The sequence below is a fragment of the Macaca fascicularis genome, chromosome X, assembly GCF_037993035.2.
Source record: "Macaca fascicularis isolate 582-1 chromosome X, T2T-MFA8v1.1".
NCBI classification, from domain to species: domain Eukaryota; kingdom Metazoa; phylum Chordata; class Mammalia; order Primates; family Cercopithecidae; genus Macaca; species Macaca fascicularis.
The window spans coordinates 135,327,769-135,344,218 of record NC_088395.1 but is presented as its reverse complement, the minus strand read 5'-3'; the positions used below and the strand labels follow the sequence as shown (position 1 = coordinate 135,344,218).

Here is a 16,450-nt window from a genome sequence, read left to right as displayed (position 1 = left end):
CAAGCAACCAAACTTGTGAAGGACCTATTACGGGCTAGACATTGCATGTGTAACCTGTAAGATTCCTTAGCTCTCAACAGTCTTAATAATAATAGTATATAATCCAATGTTATTGGCTCTTGCTCCATCTGCTTCTTGCAGCATCCCAGTACTGTGTTGTGTCTCTCAAACTCTTGACAGTCTCTAGTGGGTATCCCCTATGTGATCATGAACATATTTGCTTGCCATGTGCTGTTGCTGCTTTGTTAGACATTAACCACACATTCATCTGGAACTACTGTCTCCCATTGAGGCACTGTTGTTTCTTGGGTGCTGCTGCTACTCTGCTGGAATCTGATTTCTCCTTCTCACCCTGTTGCCTTTCTGCTGAGAGCTGACAACAAAGCACAGGTGTGTTCATGGCCCCAGAACACCTGGATAATTTTTCTCAAAGTAGGAAAAGCATACATCTTTTTCATTTGAATTACATTTTATTGGAAAGTGTCTGAAAGCAGGACTGCTGATAACCTTACAATATTTTTGAATAATCGTTTTACTTTAGAGTAGTTATCTTTTTAGATTTACAGAAAAGTTAAGATTTACTTCAGGGAATTGCCACATGCCTCATACTCAGTATGAGGCATGTGGCAACTCATGTTTAAAGATTGGGTAGTATCTTGAGGGTAGAATATCTATATAAATTTTTTGGAATCTTCTGCGTGGGAGATTTGTCTATTTCCTCCCATTTATTTATTCAATAATTTATATCAGTATAGATTCATGGATATTTACTTTGAACTTCAAGTTATACTCTAATGTAGTCGATCCTTATTATTCATGGGTTTCCTATTTGTGAATTTGCCTTCTTACTAAAATTTATTTGTAAACTGCAAATCAATACTTATGGCGACTTCATGTTCATTTGCAGACATGTGCAGAGTGACAAAACTTTGAATAGTCTGATGTACACCTTCTCAGTTGAGGTGGAACAAGGTGATGTTCTACCTTCTTGTTTGCAGTTCTCATCCTGTAAACAAGTATTCTTTTTTCGTATATTGATTTTCATGTTTTTCCAATTTTTGTACTTTTTGTTGGTAAATCTATGTTAAGGTAAACATGAATTTAAACTGATGTTTCCAGCTCTATTCTAGCCTCTCCACTTGCTCATCTGTGACCGTCCATTTCAACAGCAAGAAACTTGGCTCTTACCATCTGCTATTCATTTACTTAATTGTTCAATTCTAGTATACTGTACATGTACAGCAGTATCAGAATTGTTAACCCATACCCCATGGGAAACAACTAATAGAGTATGGTGCTTCTGTGCAGTTCCTTTTGCCTTAACTCTTACAGTCCCCACTCACCTCCAAAGTTACTTATCTCAGCACCCTTTTCCCCTTCACAGCTTTCACTAATACTCTTGAACATCCTTGACTGTTCCATTACTCCCTATTCTGTCATAGCCCATGTGGGATTGGGCTAGGAAATAGAGCCAAATGGCAGATACTTCACAGTGCTTAGGATCCCTGATGACTTAAGCTGTTTTAACACTCCCATTCCATCCCTTGATCAAGGTCAATATACCTTATTCCTTCCCTTACCATGATTCTCCTCCAGGAGACTTCCCAGACCACACAAAAATAGGCTCTTTAGGAATTTTTAAAGTTCGTACCAGATTTACCCAAATATGTCTGAGTCCTAATTAGAAATAAGCTTGGCCCCTGCTCTATACATTCCATCTCATTTAATTTTATTTAATTATCTTAGAAATAATTCATAAAATGTATTAAGTGCTTACTATTGTCAGGCATGTTTCCTAAGTATAAGTGTTAAATTGACTAGGTCTCAAAATCTAATGAGGTAGGGTCTACTGGTATTCTGCTTTTTTTTTTTTTTTTTTTTAATTTTTTATTTTTGAAACAGAGTCTCACTTAGTCACCCAGGCTGGAGTGCAATGGCACGATCTTGGCTTACTGCAACCTCCACCTCCTGGGCTCAAGTAATTCTCCTGCCTCAGTCTTCTAATTAGCTAGGATTACAGGCGCATGCCACCATACCCAGCTAATTTGTATATGTTTTTAGTAGAGACAGGATTTCGTTTTTTGGCCAGGCTGGTCTTGAACTCCTGACCTCAAGTGATCCGCCCACCTCAGCCTCCCAAAGTGCTGGGATTACAAACGTGAACCACTGTGCCCAGCCTATTCTGCCATTTTACAAATGGAAAATAGAGATGCAGAGAGGCACTTCTCCCATCCTTATCCATTTTTGACATACAAACATATTTCAATTCAATAAACCTGTACTGGGGCCAGGTGCAGTGGTTCATGCCTGCACTCCTAGCACTTTGGGAGGCCAAGGTAAGAGGACTGCTTGAGGCCAGGGGTTCCAGACCAGCCTAGGCAATATAGCAAGACCTTGTCTCTAAAAAACAAACAAAAAGAAAACAACAACAACAAAAGCCTGTATCGAACACTTACTTTCTGCAGGCATTGTGCTAGACACTGGTGAAAAAAAGGGAAATGAATAAGAAATGGTTCCACAACTCAAGGAGATTTCAATATGTATCAAAATATAATTTCAAATAATATGGAAAGGGAATAAATTGCTTTGTACCTGCCTGGTGTATTAGCCCATTTTGCATTTCTATAAAGGAATACTTGAGGCTGGGTAATTTATAAAGAAAAGAGGTTTATTTGGCTCATGGTTCTACAGGCTGTACAAGCATGGCACCAACATCTGCTTGGCTTCTGGTGAGGTCTCAGGAAGCTTTTACTCATTACAGAAGGGAAGGGGAGCCATCATGTCATGTGGTAAGAGAGGGAGCAAGGGAGACGCCAGGCTCTTTTAAACAATCAGCTCTCCCATGAACTCATTACCATGGAGAGGGCACTAAGCTCTTCATGAGAGATCCTCTCCCATGACCCAAACACCTCCCCCACTACCAACACTGGAGATCACATTTCAAAATGAGATCTGGAGGGGACAAATATCCAAACTATAACACCTGGTTCCTGCTTAACACTCACTGAGGAATACCCTGAGCTTTACCTTATTTCCTTTTGGTTCCCAGACCTCCCAGCCATTTTCAGGTTGGCATTTCCTGGCTTCCTCATCATCCGTTCTTTGTCTCCCCAGTCTAATTAGTAGATTGGTGGGAGGTAGCATGAGAAAGGCAAGGCTTTTCCCTGTGTACCCATTATTTGCAGCAATCCAGCCATTTGGGCTTTAATTGGCTTCATAGGGCCCCTCAGTGCTTTGTCCTTTGTGCATCAGGAAGTTAATTACTTAATAAACCAAATGGAGTCTTTCAAAAGTGTAGTGTTAGCTCTTCTTTTTCTTAGAGTAAAACTTGGACCAAACTGAAGTACTCCAGTCACTGTGAGAACCAGCCAAAGATAAACCTGTGAAGTTGGAGAAATTAGTTTTAAGTGCTCCAAATTTAGGAGTCTTCATTCATAGTATGTCTTTTCACAGACCTCTCGGGCCCCTCTGTATGGCTCCTCCCTTGAACTTGCCCTTTCCATGCTTCTGTCTGTGTTTTGCCCTTTTCTTAGTGATTCCTTCCATCAGAATACTGTATATGTTTTGTGTCCTATTTCTAGGAGACCCTGTTTAGTTAATATGATAAAGCAATTTAAAATAATATTAGCAGCCAACACTTACAATGTAAACCAACACTTATAGTCATTCTGTTAAATAATGTATACATATGTATTAAATCCTCTCAATAACCTATGAGGTTGATAGTTCTTCTTACACCCATTATACAGATGAATAAGCCAAGGCCCAGAGTGGTTAAGTGACTTTCTAAGTTCACACAGCTAGCAAGTAGTGGAACTGGGATTTGAATCCAGGTTGTCTGACTAAAATCCATGGTCTACAAACCACCAAATTGTAAGACAATGGTGTTTTGTTTGTAATTACTGGTAATGGCCTAGTTATTGAAGCACATTTGCACAATTTCCTAATCTTTTTCCAAAGTACCAACTTTGTAATTTAACTTGTCAAGCGTTTATTGAGCACCTACAATAAACTAAATAATTTTCATCTTAACAATAACATTAATGTCTTAATTCTTGGGAGTGATTATTGTAGGCATCAGGAAAGGATTAGAGAACAATTAAATGTTAAATTGCATAGTATTGATTGTAAGTACACTGGTATCTGGGTAGGTGGAATTGTGCTAGGATTGGATGGTTAGAGATGAAGGAGGGAGAAGACATTTCCAGTACTGGGAAATAACACCGAAAGGGATGGAATTGAGAAGATGAAGAGGGAATAATGTGGAGATGTACCTGACTAACAGTAATTTTCAAGTCTCTGCGTAATTAAGATTAGAACCTCACTCCGCCACTAGGAGTTGCACCTTCTGACAAGGTAGACAGATTGGGTTCTTAGAGGCCATTTTAACTTTCAGCCTTAACAGGAGTTTCTGTGTCCTAGACTTAAAAGATTGGAGAGAAAACCTTGAGCTGTCCTTTGAGGTCATAGGTCAAAGTCACTACTGCACCACAATTTATCGCTCTGTTTACCCAAGAGGGTTAGTAATCCAGCCTGTGGTCACCTAGTAGCCTTGTTCTTTCCTTTAATGGAAGAACCCAGTGAAGAGTCCAAAAAATCTTACCTCTGCATCTGTGTGAGGCTGCTTTTCCAATTCTTGCCGCCTGGTCCCAGTAGGATGGAAGTTTTTGGCCCTTGAATCTTTTGGGATTGTCTTTTTCATGTGTGCCCCCTTTCTTAAGCTTCTGAAATTGTTTTGTACAGAGAGTTACTTTGATTAAAGTGACCAAACTGGGATAGAAAGCTGCCCTGTAATTTTTATTTCTCATTTTTATGATACATAGCCATATTAGAGTACCTTCTCCAGAGATAACAATGTATGCATTGCCCCAAATTGGCTGTCACCTAGTAAAAGTCAACACTTAAACATTCTTCCCATTAGCGCATGTATCTCTGTTCTCAAAAAGAATTTAAAGTTCTAAGAAACAGCAATTACCCTAACCCCCAAAAAAGCCCCAAACCCCCGAAGCGATCTCTCTTCCCTTGTTTGTACAGAAATAGGCTTTAGTTAGCAGGCAGCAGGTGGGATGATAAGTTTTTATGCAGGGGAACAGCATGATAAAAGTGGTATTACAGTAGGACTGATCTGGCAATACCGTACCTAGTATTTCTCACACTGTGCTACAATTGCCTGTTTATTTGCCTTTGCCTTTCTCCCTCAAAAGAATGTAAATTCCTTGTAGGACAATTACTTACTCATCTCTACCTCCAGTGCCTACTACAGAGCTAGTTGATTGAGGAAAGGCTACAGGCAGAAAGATCAATTAAGGATGTAGGAGTAGGGGTGGGAAGAGGCTACTGAGGTAGTCCAGGTACGTGTGGTGATAAAAGCTGGGATGAGAACAAGATCTGAGGGATATTTTGTAGGGACACATGCCAGGATAACATGGATGAAAGGGCGAAGAATATAAGAGGACGTCACGATTTTGAACTTGAAAAATCAAAAAATAGGCAGTATTGTTGGGTTTTAGGGAGAAATAAGTAATACCTCTTTGTTCCTCTCCTGAGTTCTGAAACAAGTGAGAATTGAGACAGTAAGTAAATGAAGTTCAAGATGTGATTATTAGTGTCCTGTGAATTATGCAGATTTCCCCATATAGTAATTGGCACACCAGGACAACTGTAGCCTCCCCTTCCAGGAGCACAGGTCATCCTGTAAGATTCCCATATGGCTGAGAGCAACCTAAAACACTCTTTCAGGGCAGGCAGAGGTGAAAGAGAAAGCCGCAGAACAGGGATCAGCCAACTTTTAGTGCAAAAAGCCAGATAGTAAATATTTTAGGCTTTGCAAGCTATATGGTTGATCTCTGTCACAACTACTTGCCCCCGATGCTGCGGTGTGAAAGCAACCATAGACAGTTGGTAATGGAACAAGCATGGCTGTGTTCTAGTAAAACTTTATTTACAAAAACAGGTGATGAGCTAGAATTGGTTCACAGGCTGAAGTTTTCTGACCTCTGGACAGATGGAACAGAGTTGTATAGTTTCTTCATCAGCCTCACTAGTAAGCTAAGTCACACCTTGAGGAAAAGGGAATGAGGTGCTCCAGAAAAGCCAGGCATGTTATCCTAGTGGTGACTCCATCAGGAAAACAGGAGGCCTGGGGAATGCAATGGCCTTCTAACAGATACCATGGACAGAGAGAAAGTAATTTGGAAGAGAAGGTTTGTGGAGAGATGCTAATCTTGGAAGGTGTGGAGTTTGAGGTGACAGCAGGACATCCAAGTGGAGGTTACCTATAGCCACAGTGATGTGGGGATCTGGCTTGTTCTGGCTTGTGAGAGCCAATTGTGCACATTGTGCAATTTTCAACCTCATATTGGTAGCTTGAAATTGGCCATGGTTGGAATATTGATAGCATGGAAATTGGCAAAAGCTAGAAATCAGAGTCTGCCTTGCACCCACTGTCATGAGCCAATTGTTAAACACTTACTAGCACATTATTGCATGTAGAAGGTGTGAATGCAGATCTGAAACAGCGCAGGTAGGACCCAATAGGAGAGTCATCTGCATGATGGAGAGAGCTAAAACTTTGGGAGTGGCTAAGCTTACTGAGCACAAGGCAGAAAATAGCCAAGTAAATGAAACCAAATACTTGAGAAATATTCACAGTTTGGGGTCAGTAGAATAAGTGGATGGCAAAGGCTGGGAAGAGAGATGGGAGAGGTAGAAGAACAAGGAAGAAGCAGTGCTAGAGTAACTGGCCATCACTCACTACCTATGATAGTAGGGCTCTTGGAGAACATATCAAAAAAAGACCATTTATCTTTGTTAATTACAAAACAAGAAGCCCTCATCCTCCTGAATAGGCAATTTGAATGGAGGGTGGAAAAAGAGACTCCTGGGATTCTGTGGACCTTCCAAACAGATCCAAAATTTGTCCCTCTAAGGCTTCCCTGGTACTACATGCTGTTTCAGTCAAGATCAAGGAGGATAGAATTTGGCACGTGATATAAAGCCACCCAACACTAACTATTTAAAGCCCCCAAATTTTACATTATTTCTCTTTAACTCATAAGAAATCTAGCTGCTATTGTGGTTTAAAGCCTTAGACTATATTCCTAGCTGAGAAATATAACAAGGGGTTTTCCCCCTAACAAGAAAAAAAGAAGAATCTGTTGCCTAATCTCGTATACTAGAGATCAGCTAATGCTTACACTAGCTTCAGTGGTCTTCTGGTTTCCAGGTAAGCCATACCTAACTCTAGGAAAGACTTTGCCGGCCGGCGCGGTGGCTCAAGCCTATAATCCCAGCACTTTGGGAGGCCGAGACGGGTGGATCACGAGGTCAGGAGATCGAGACCATCCTGGCTAACACGGTGAAACCCCGCCTCTACTAAAAAAAACCCACAAAACTAGCTGGGCGAGGTGGTGGGCGCCTGTAGTCCCAGCTACTCGGGAGGCTGAGGCAGGAGAATGGCGTGATCCCGGGAGGCGGAGCTTGCAATGAGCTGAGATCCAGCCACTGCACTCCAGCCTGGGCCACAGAGTGAGACTCCGTCTCAAAAAAAAAAAAAAAAAAAAAAAAAAAAAAGGACTTTGCCCTCTTCCCATGGGATTCTTAAACCCGTAAAAATTCTACTTCTTTTGTAGTCTAAATACCCCAGAGTGCTTCTCCTGACTGTGGAGCTCGCTTTTATCTCTGTTCAAAGCTAAATCCCTGTAAGGCCCCAGACACCCCAAAGAAAGGTCTTTTCTTGCATATCATGGACCCATACCCAAGCCTGAGAAACCAGATGAAGCCATATTTAAAGCTCCAAACCCCAGTGCTAGTGAGGCTCACCACAAACTTTGGTCTCTTAACATAATGCTTTGATCCACAAATAACACTCTTTGTGTTTATTTACTAAGTTTTCTGGGCCATATTGAAGATTTTTGAGGCTAGTCTGTCTACCTGTCTACCCTGCTTGGCTCTAACCAATTGAGAACAAACACAAGTAATTAGATGTAGATCAATGTCTCCTCTTTACTATTTTTTTTTATTAGTAACAATAACTAAAATTTATTAATGGTTTTCCAGATATTTATTTGTATCATATTACCTAATCTTTATACCTATGAGGTAAATATGATTAATATTTTCAATATAGAGAAGAGGAAATTAAGGGACAGAAATCTTGAACAACTTATCGACAGTCACACAGTAGGTGTCAAAGCCAGAATGAAAACCCTAGTGGTCTAAGTCCACACACTCCACCATCACTCTGCTTATATCTAAAAGACAAAATTCTCTGTTAAAGATTGACCAGAGGGTAAGGTTTAGGCATGAGATAAAGTGAGACTTCTGACTACCCCAAGTTAAAATTAGCTGTAGTCTTAGAAGTTGGAGAATGGAAGACCTCTTTTGCAATTTAGAGTCCTCACTCAGATAGTCTTACAAAATGGAGACCAGGAGCTGAAAAATGCTAGAAAGAAAAGAGACAGACCCACATTATTCTTTCAATGAAGTGACTCTACTTTCTGGTTAAGTTTGCCCATTCTGTGGTAGAGAGGAGCAAATGCAGAATTCTAGCTCAGTTCCCTCCTAGGTATTGGAGCAGTTGTCCCTCTCCTCCATGGACATAAGGAAACAGGGAATTAGTATTCCTTGGAACCATCAGCATGGTGTTCAATCTTTTGCAAACCTGTGATTATAATATATGAAAAGTGGCTGTTATATAGTAGGTATTTGATGCAGGTTACATCCCGTTGACCCCAGTCCATTTAAATTGATCCGGTCTGCTTATGCACATGCACAAGAGAAGACATTTCTTCCCTGGCTTTCAGCATTTGTCTCTCCTTACAGTCTATTAAAAGCTCTGACTTACAGTTCCTTAATCTCACCTATTGTGGTTCCTTGTTCTATCTCTCATTGAAGGAGATCAGATAATAAACAAAAAAAAGTGCTATAATGTCAGGTGAGTGACATTAAGAAAAGAAAACATGGCAATGGGACAGAGAGTGGCTGATGGAATGGGCAACATTAGTAGAAAGGTCATCAAAGAAAGTTTCTCTGAGGAGGTGACATTTGAGCTAAAACCTGAGTGATGGGAAGGACTCATTCAGGCAAGAATATGGGAGAAGAGAACCCCAGATGGAAGTAATGGCAGGTACAAAGTCTCTAAGCCTGGAATGAGTGGGCAGGTCTATGGAACAGAAAGAAAGCCAGTGTGAATGGAGCAGGCGTTGAGTACATAATTTGAAGATGAAGAAGCAGGCAGAGTTCGGATCACTCAGGGTCTCATGGACCATGATCGGAAGCTTAAATTTGATTCCAAGGAAAGTGGGAAGTCCCTGTTGGGTTTATCACTCTGACTTCTGATATTTGCCTCAGGGTGTTCTTGTTTCCTGGCATCCTGCTTCTTCCTGTAGCAAATCCTGTCCGGGTTTCACTGGCCCAGAGAAGTGATTAGCTCCCCAGTGATCTAGAACCATCCTTTCTGTATGGTCACTGCCACTCCTCAATTTCACCTCTCCCTCTTCTGGCTCTGAGGGAGAATTCCTTGTTGCTCTCAACAGAGGGACACATACAGAATTTGTGGATCTGGTAAGAAAAAGAATTCCCCTTAAATGAAAGGCCACATGAATCTTCCCAGTGTAGGTAAGTGCAATTTTTGCAGCAGCACCCCTTAGATGCATGAAGGTGTAAGCTGCCAAGGTTGGGAAAAGTCCCCAGGAAGGCCTCCATCTCAGAGGAAATTTATGGGAGATATCTGAAATATCACTGATTTCCACATACGCTTATGAGATATCAGAATGATGGAAGCTGTTGGAGTCTAATAAGAAATTTTGAAAAAGACAAGCTAGATACAAATCTGAGATTTCTCAACATCTCCAGCTGGGTCCAAAGGACAAAGACTATGTGTGGTGACTGAGTCCTTGGAAAGGTGATCTCTGTAGTGCAGTATGGAATTTTTGAGGATCTAGTGGAGTGGTATAAAATTCCCCATAGAACTCTCTAGTTCCCCCTTCTCAGATTCTATGTGCACAAAACTGCCTTCTTATTGCCAAAAACAATCACTTCCATTTGTACTATACTCTTCAGCTCATGAAAGTGATTTCAAATATCATGCAAAACAATGCTAAGTAGTAAATATTCTCTTTTATACAGGTAAGAAAACCAAGGTCCAAAGAATTAAGTTACATGAATCCTTGAACCTAGGTTGATATGGATGCAGTTCATCTTCATTTTCACTTCTATAGAGTTGTTTTATGAGTTCAGTTTATTTCCTGAAGAACTAAATAGTGGGCCCAAGTATTCTGGTTGTTGGATAGGTTCATCCCACCATCATGTATGAATAACTTGGAGGTCCAGTCTGTATCTGTTTATTGTGAGTTTTGCTATTGTATCAGTGCCCTGAGGCTACGGAAATTGACAGAACCAAGATCTTGTAAGGTAGAGTGCCAGAACTTGAATTGTGGTGACTCTACCTAACTGCAGATACCCTCAAAAGGCCTGGCTGGAAAATAATCTGCTGACCTTTTCCAAGCTGTCTTAACTGCAAGATCACTCAACTGTTTCCACTTTGTTTTGAAGCTGCTTAAAAAAGAGCAAACAACTCTAATCTCTCTTGGCCGGTTTTCCAGCTGGAGACGCAGAATAGCATGGGGAGCTGATTAAAATGAGGTGGTACTTTAAAAACCAGAAGCCAATTGACCTTAACTATGTTTCTTTCTGCTTTTATATGTTGTTGTTGAAACTGCAGGTAAGTGATTTGCTGGCCCCGGCTCTAGAGAGGTTTTATATATTGTTCGTGTGGTCATAATTCTCACCCATTTTCCTTTCATACTTCTTAGGTAGGGAAATAATTACTGCTTTGGGCTCCTGCTTTTGGGGTATTATTATGTGAGTCACTAAAAAGCCTAGCCTGTCTGTCCTTTTTTCTTCCTTCCTTCCTTTCTCCTTTTAATGTCTCTTTGTTCAGAAGAAAGAAATCAATTTTTGAATTGATTTCAAATTGCATTTGAATTTGGAAAATTAAAACAGATGAACAGCAAAATACCATTATTTTTAGAGCTCATAAGACAAAGCCTGACTGGCTTGGGGTTTTGACTGTTGGTTCTTATAACAAATGGCTCCTTTAAGATGGCACCAAAGTCAATACTAATGGTTATTATGATTAAGTACAGCTCCCTTGGTGTCCGTTTCCTGCTCTTTGGCTTTTCTCCCCTCTCTCCAATGCACATACATGGTTTCTGTAAAGTTAAGTGTATCTGATATACACACACGCCAAGTAGAGAAAGTTTGTAGCTGACCCCTCCACCTCCCTTTCTATGTCTTCCCTCTGCCTAACAACTCTGACTTCCCCTAGGCCTCACCAGGCGCCCACCCGTCCCCACCATGTAGTTGCCCCTCTTCTGGCCTGCATTTACTCTCTCAAAGTCTTGTAAGCTTAAGGCATCTCAAGATTCTCTTTCCATCACCCCTTTCCTGAAATCGCCTAGCCTGGGCCCTGCTCTCAGCTAAGTCAATGCTAAGACAGCTGATATGGTTTGGCTCTGTGCCCCCACCCAAATCTAATCTTGAATTATAATCCCCACGTGTTGAGGGAGGGACCTGTAATCCCCACATGTCAAGGGAGGGAAGTGATTGGATTATGGGGGTAGTTTACCCCATGCTGTTCTTGTGACAGTGAGTGAATTCTCACGAGCTCTGATGGTTTTAAAAGAGGCAGTTTTTTCCTGCACTCTCCCATCTCTCTCCTGCTATTTTGTGAAGAAGGTGCCTGCTTCTCCTTTGCCTTCTGCCATGATTGTAAGTTTCCTGAGATCTCCCCAGCCATGCAGAACTGAGTCAATTAAACCTCTTTCCTTTATAAATTACCCAGACTTGGATATTTCTTTATAGCAGTGTGAGACTGGACTAATACAACAGGTGAATGATAAGGTCAAATGCCCATATTAAAGGTACACAATAGTTTTCAATGTAATGTGTGTCTTCCATAGCATTAATCCAAAGATGTGACTGATGGTACAGTTTTCAGGTGCTTCTAGGACATCCTAGAGACAAAGCAGGGGTACTATTTCAGGCATCTTTCATAATACCAAAATAATTCATGTCTGTTCAGGACTCTACCAAATACTTTCTCATTAATTATTTTATTCCCCCTCCAGAAGCATTATGAGGTAGGTGATATTAATTCAGATAAGAATGAGAAAAATGAGGCTCAGAGAGGTTAAGTGATTTGTCTGACATCACACAGCTAGGAAATGACCACACTGCAACTGGAACCCAGCTCAGCTGACTTGAAATTCTTTGTGTTTTCCGTTCTGTCACATGGTCTTGTAATACTTTATTCCAAGAATTTTTGGAGTACTAACTGTGCCAAGTCCTGTGCGGGATACAGTAGGTGGGTGAAACAGGCATGGATGGCCTTGTCTTCACTGGAGTTTATTAAACTCTAAGTATGGTGATACAGACAAAATGAGTTAATAAATATATCTTTAAAATCACAAATTATGGGAAATGCTGTGAAAGCAAGTAGAAATGAGGAATAATGGTAAGGGAGCTTTCCTTATAGATCTCTTGGAGATGGTGACATTTAGGCTGAGGCCTGAAGACTGAGAAGGACCTAGTAATGAGGGGTGGGAGGAAGAGACCAGACCAGGTAGAGGATGTACAAAAGTCCTCGAGGCATGTTCGCAGTACACAGATCGTTGCCTATCCCACCTACTTCATGTCCTTGGGAGCCATGTTCTGTACACACATGCTCATAATGCTTGAGAAAGTCTTACCAGGACTTGTCACACCATCATGCCAGTCATATACAAAAACTCTCTTACACAATGTGTTCATTTCCTTCTTGCTATAGGAAGGCCGTTAGAAACCAGGCGATTCTTCAAGAGAACTTTGCAAGGTTTCTTGTGAAGGTGGGCATTTCTCTCCAAGCTATGCTTCTAGCCTCATCTGTAATATTCACAAATATTGTGTCCCAAGTATAGGATTGTGGATGGCTCAGCCAAACCCATCCCCACTGCTGGAGACACAGCTCACAGGGGCCACACTGACAAGGGACCACCAGGATGTGCCCAGATGGAACTTTGTGTGTGAAAAACAGCATAGTGAGCAACAGGTTGTGTGTCTTGGGTTTGCAAGAAGAGAGGATTTGGGCATCTTTTGCCAAGGGGGTTCCATCACACTATGATGATGCATGCTTTGCAATTAGTGTTTCAAAAAACTCTTAATAATGCAAGGATCTTAGGTTAAGCTGTCTACCTGACTTACTGCTAGTCTTCAGTTCTAGATGTTTCTAAACCAAACGTTTATTTAATTAAGCCCTGGCTGTGTGCCCCTTTTTATACCAGGCCTTGAAGTAAATGCAGAAGTATAACCATCACAGTCCCTGCCTTTAATGAGACTGCAGTCTACAGGAGGAGACAAAACATACATATGTTTAACAATTACAAAGGGGCCCCGCCCCCGATGACGCGAGGCGCCAAGTGCGTGGGGATTCCCACAGCCCTGGCCATTACCTGGCCTGCCCCACAGCAAGATGGCGGCCTGAACGCAGCTGGCAACGTAGAAAGAGCTGTTGGCTAAAGGAAGTGGAGGGGCCGTGGGATGTGGAGAGCTGGGGGCTAACTCCCGGACAGTGGAACAGAAAGAGCTGCCGACAAACAGATGCAGGTGGAGGAGGTGTCATCTCCCAAAATGACCAGTGCAGCCCCTGCTAAGAAACCCTACCGTAAGACACCACCAGAGCATCGGGAGCTGCGACTGGAAATTCCTGGATCCGGGTTTGAGCAGGAGGAATCCCTGACTGACTTGGAAAGGATGAAGCTCTCGCAACAGGATAATGAAGAGCTTCGTCGGCGCCTGGCCTCGGTCACGAGATGCACTGAGGTGCTGGAATGTGAGCTGGAAATTGGGCAGGACTGCCTGGAGCTGGAGCTGGGCCAGAGCCACGAGGAGCTGGACAAGTTTAAGGATAAGTTCTGCAGGCTGTCGAACAGCTACATGGCTTCCCAGCAGACCAACCAGGAGTTGGAGGACAAGCTGCACACACTGATCAAGAAGGATAGGCAGACGCTGAACTGGGACATCGTGGAACTGACCAACAAGCTGCTTGGATGCCAAGAACACTATCAACAAGCTGGAGGAGCTCAACGAGCGGAACTAGGGGGACTGCAACCTGGCTGTGCAGCTCCTCAAGTGCAACAAGTCCCACTTCCAAAACTACGAGTTCTCCCATCTGCCCTGTGAGCTACAGGATGTGGTGAGCTACTATGCAGTGGTCAAGAGGCCACCAGCCCGGGTCCTGCTCCCAGCCTAGCCCCAGCGGCTGTGGTGCCTACTTTGGTCATTGCCCGAGTGTTACAGAATCCGGAGTCTCTACTGCTGAATTCAGCCCAGTCAAGCAGCGCTGGGCTCCCCGTGGCTGAAGATGTCTTTGTGCATGTGGACATCAGTGAGGGTGCCCCAGGTAATCCAGCCAGTCCCCCAGCTCCTGGCAGTCCCACCACCCAACCCAATGGGGAGTGCCACTCTCTGGGTACTGCTGGGGGCTCCCCGGAGGAAGAGCTGCCCCTGCCAGCCTTTGAGAAGCTGAGCCCCTACCCCACCCCATCTCCACCACACCCACTGTATCCTGGCTGCAGGGTCATAGAGTTCTCCAAAGATAAGGTTTGGATCCCCTGCAACAGCCCCCTGCCCAACTGCACTTATGCTACCCGCCAGGCCATTTCGCTGAGCCTGGTGGAGGAGGGGAGTGAGCGGGCCTACCCCAGCCCAGTGCCCAGCACCCCTGCCTCAGCCTAGGCCTCACCCAACCACCAGCCCAGCTCAGTGCCCCCAACACTCTGTGCCCCAGCCAGGTCTGTCACCTCTGAAGAGGACCTGCTGGCCAGCTGGCAGTGGGCATTTGTGGACCATACTCCGCCACCTGCCGCTGTGGCTCAGGGTACAGCCTTTGAATGTGATGCCCTCCCTGAGCTGCAGCGCCATTTTGCCCATAGCCCTGTTGACAGAGATGAGGTGGTCCAGGCACCTTCTCCCGGAACCAAAGAGAGTAGGCTTTTGCTTCCCAGGGAACCTGACTGGCTTTTCCAGGGAGGAGGAAGAAGAGCTGAACTTGCCCATCAGCCCTGAGGAAGAGCGCCAGAGCCTGCTGCTCATTAACAATGTCGCAGAGGAGGGTCCTGGCACTTCCCACACTGAGGGCAGGACCTGGCCACTCCCCAGCTCCAGCTACCCCCAGCGCAGCCCCAAAAGAATGGGGGTTCACTGCCTGCAATGCAAGGACAGCCTGATCCAGGCTCAGGAGCAGGGCAACGAGCTCTACTAGGGCCTCTGCTGGCCTTCCTGCCATTGCTGCATGGGAACTGCAAGGAAGCCCCACACCTTGGCAGCTCAGGGTCCCCAGTCCAAGCCCTTGACCTCTTCTCTATCCAGACCTGCACAGCTGTTCCCTGTGTGAGTGGGGTCAGGAGGTGGGCCGCACCAGGCCTGTCAGCTGCGTTGACTTTGACCACAGAGGCTTGCCTCATGGTTTTCCCCTTTTCTTAGAATATTTATTCTCCAGAGGTAACATGCAGTTGGGTCTCAAGATTTTCCTCCAATCAGCTCAACCCAGCCCAGACTGGGCTGTTCTGGGGAGCTGAAGAGTTTATCAGTATTCATCTTCCATCGTCCTTTCATAGTCAAGTTTGTTATTTTGTTTTTTTGGGGGTGGATGTTGTTGGAGTTATTAACCTCTAATTTCTGTTTCCTACCTGTTTCCCTTCTCCCCAATCCTCTGCTTGAGTTGTTAGCCGCAAGGGGCCCAGCACAGCTGGCCTCAGGGATGAGGGAGAGGACCGACTCAGGGCTCTCCTCAGCTGTTTCCTCCCTCCCTCTGGAAGGGAGGGTGGGGTTCAGGGGTCTCAAGCTGGGCTCTGAGTGAGGCCTGGCCCCTCCTCCCAACACTGGCTCTAGACTGTTACTCCCAGCTTTGGGAAATTTTACTTTTTTTTTTTTTTTTCTTGAGATGGAGTCTTGCTCTTTGGCCCAGGTTGGAGTGCAGTGGCGCGGTCTTGGCTCACCGCAAGCTCTGCCGCCTCCCAGGTTCACGCCATTCTCCTGCCTCAGCCTCCTGAGTAGCTGGGACTACAGGCGCCCGCCACCACTCCTGGCTGATTTTTTTTTTTTTTTTAGTAGAGACGGGGTTTCACCGTGTTAGGCAGGATTGTCTCCATCTCCTGACCTAGTGATCCGCCCACCTCGGCCTCTCAAAGTGCTGGGATTACAGGCCTGAGCCACCACGCCCAGCCGAAATTTTCACTTTGATGACTATTTTAAAATCAAACTATTTTACTGGTTAAAAAAATTAGCCGGGCGTGGTGGTGCATGCCTGTCATCCCAGCTACTCAGGAGTCTGAGGCAGTAGAATCGCTTGAACCCGGGAGGCGGAGGTTGCCTCCCATGGGTGGGATCCACGGTTCTGCACTTTCTACCT

General features: G+C 44.0%; 1 long non-coding RNA gene and 1 pseudogene across 3 annotated transcripts in view; both read left to right on the top strand.

Moving 5' to 3' along the window:
• Nucleotides 1–16,450, top strand: part of LOC141409381 (uncharacterized) — a 124,499-nt gene that overhangs the window by 24,997 nt on the left and 83,052 nt on the right. The gene's annotated exons all lie outside the window — the stretch shown is intronic.
• Nucleotides 13,594–15,443, top strand: LOC141409380 (tight junction-associated protein 1 pseudogene; annotated as a pseudogene).